General features: G+C 58.0%; 1 long non-coding RNA gene across 1 annotated transcript; it reads left to right on the top strand.

Annotated features, from left to right (window-relative positions):
- The first annotated feature begins 95 nt into the window (after positions 1–95).
- LOC120585726 (uncharacterized) lies at positions 96–2,028 on the top strand. Its single transcript, XR_005648493.1, has 3 exons — positions 96–580; positions 851–943; positions 1,710–2,028. It is a non-coding gene; the product is annotated as an uncharacterized LOC120585726 (long non-coding RNA).
- The last annotated feature ends 338 nt before the right edge of the window (positions 2,029–2,366 follow it).

Here is a 2,366-nt window from a genome sequence, read left to right as displayed (position 1 = left end):
AGGAAAGAGGAAGGAAGGAGGAAGGAAGGAGGAAGGAAGGAGGGAGGGAAGGAAGGAAGGGGGAAGGAAGGAGAGAGAAGAAGCCGGACTCTGGCTCCCGCCCCGGCGTTCCGCCCGCAGGCCGGTTTTGGCTGGTGAGGCCGCATGTTCTCCAGAGCAAAGATCACGTGATCACAGGGTGAACAAACAGACGGTGTATCATTAACGAAATGCGAGGCTGCGTTTCACAGTCTCCGCAGGGTGTCAGTGACCCAGGCAATTTAATTAAAAACATAAAAAAATAAAAGAGTGACAAAGGCCAAAGTTTCATCCTGTTCAAACTCGGCCTCGCAGACCGTGTGGAGGGGCTGCCGTTCCACGCGGGTCCGTGTGCCTGTCCCTCGGTGAAGTGTGACCGATCCGGGGCGGTCGGTCCCTGGAATCCCTTCTCCGGTTCTGCAGCAGACAGCGGAGGGGACATCTCCAGGATACGGGCCACCCCTTTCCTCTCCCTCACGGGGAAGACGTGCCAGCTGCTGGGAGTTCAGAGGCTGCGGGGACCAGGCCGTGCTCACGGGGACTCCTGCGTGTGCACGAGCAGGTGTCTGTTGTCACCTTGGTTCTGAGAAACTGACTTGGGGAAGGGCGGGAGGACCAGCATATGGCCTGTGGGGGAGAGCGGGGTGGGGGGAGCGAGCCGCCCCGTTTCGAAGGACTTGTTGAAACTCCAGCATCTGTGGACAACAGTAGCTTTCTGCTGTCGGCACCATAAGGCGATCGTCCGGGCTGTGTCCTTGGGTCCCAAAACCCCGGGGGAGGCTGGAGGGGACAGACACCTGACTGACGTTAGCCTCAGTGTTCTCCCCTGTAGAATTGTGACAGTGTTTTCCCCTTGGGAGAATCAATGGGAGGAGCCGGTAAGGGCCCAGGACTCTGCCCCGCGGGTGAGCGCCGGAGCTGGCAGGTATGGGGCTGCCTTACCCGTCCCTTCCTCCCCGTCTCCCCCAAACCAAGGCTGAGGACAGCCAGATCACAGGGCTTCACAGTGGGGGGTGGGGGGTGCTGAGCCGCAGGTTGCACTGGAAGAGAAAGGAAAGGAACGGGCGGGGTGGGGAGGGACAAGCCCTGTGATCAGGACGCAGAGACGTCCCTCGGAGTGGAAGCGGGTGGCACAGGGCAGGAAGTCATCGCTAGTTTGCAAAGGCGCCAGCTTGGGGACTTCATCTCCAGGCTTGAGGAGCTGCTGGGGCTTTTAAGGAAGGAGTGGTTTGATGAGACACGTGGTTTCCAAGCTCCTCGGAGGCCACGTGGGCGGAGTGCACACTGCCCGCCCTGTGGGTGCAGCTGGCCGAGGGTTTGCACCCGGAGCAGCGGGCGCAGAGGCAGAAGGGCACAGAAATCTGTGGGGACGGCAGTACAGGCTTTTAGGAATTTGTGGAATCATGGCTGCTGAGCATGGCAGTGAAATTACCCTAATTGATCCTACTCACGGGTCACAAGTATTTGAAGGACTTGTTTATACTTCAACATCTGTGGGGAATAGCAGCTCTCTGGCTTACAGAAAGTCTAAATAAAACGTGATTTGGGTGCAGTGATCCATCTAAAAGAAGCACAAATCTGACTTCAGAGGCTTTCAAGACGGATACACGTTTATTACGCCGACGGAGAGAAAATCACAGCACGATTCGCGCCACGAAGGCTCCTCAGACGGCTTTCCTGTCTCTTCTCAGCTTTCTTCACCATTTGCTCCCGGTTCCTGAGCGCCCGGCATGTGCCCTGCGCTAGACGCTGGGACGATGCCCGGAGGCCGGGCAGTCTCTGCCCCGTGCGGTTCTGGTCGGGCAAGGCTGACGGAAAACAAAGAGCTAGGTGGACTCGGGTATAGATACTGCAGGTCAGTTGGCGGGAAGATGTCTGTGTGTCGTTTGGACTGCCATCTGAATGAGGAGAAGAATCCAGCTGCACAGAGGGTTGGGGAAGAGCCCTCTGGGCAGAGGGAGCAGCTTGTGCAAAGGCCCTGAAGTGGACACCAGCCTGGCGTGTTTCAGGAAAGAGGTCGCTTTCCTGAGTCCGGTTCATACTTGAAGAGACCATCCTGGCTACTTGTGGGGACTGGAGGCCGGGTATCAGCGTGGAAGCGACCACACCGGGGAGGAGGTCATTGCAGAATCCAGCTGTGACACAGTGGTGACTCCGACTGGGGTGTGATCGAGGAGATGGACAGAAGTGGGTGACTCGGGACATGCTTTGAACGGACAGGACTCAGTCGAGGATCGAAAGTCGGAGGTGAAGGGGAAAGGAATCAAGGGGAACCCTTAGGGACGTCACGCACAGGCCAGAAAACTGGCTGAGAGGGGCTGCAGGGTGGGCAATGATGGCAGCAGAGG

This window comes from Pteropus medius, unplaced genomic scaffold, assembly GCF_902729225.1.
Source record: "Pteropus medius unplaced genomic scaffold, Ma_sr-lr_union100, whole genome shotgun sequence".
Lineage (NCBI taxonomy): Eukaryota > Metazoa > Chordata > Mammalia > Chiroptera > Pteropodidae > Pteropus > Pteropus medius.
This window is presented reverse-complemented; position numbering and strand designations above follow the sequence as displayed.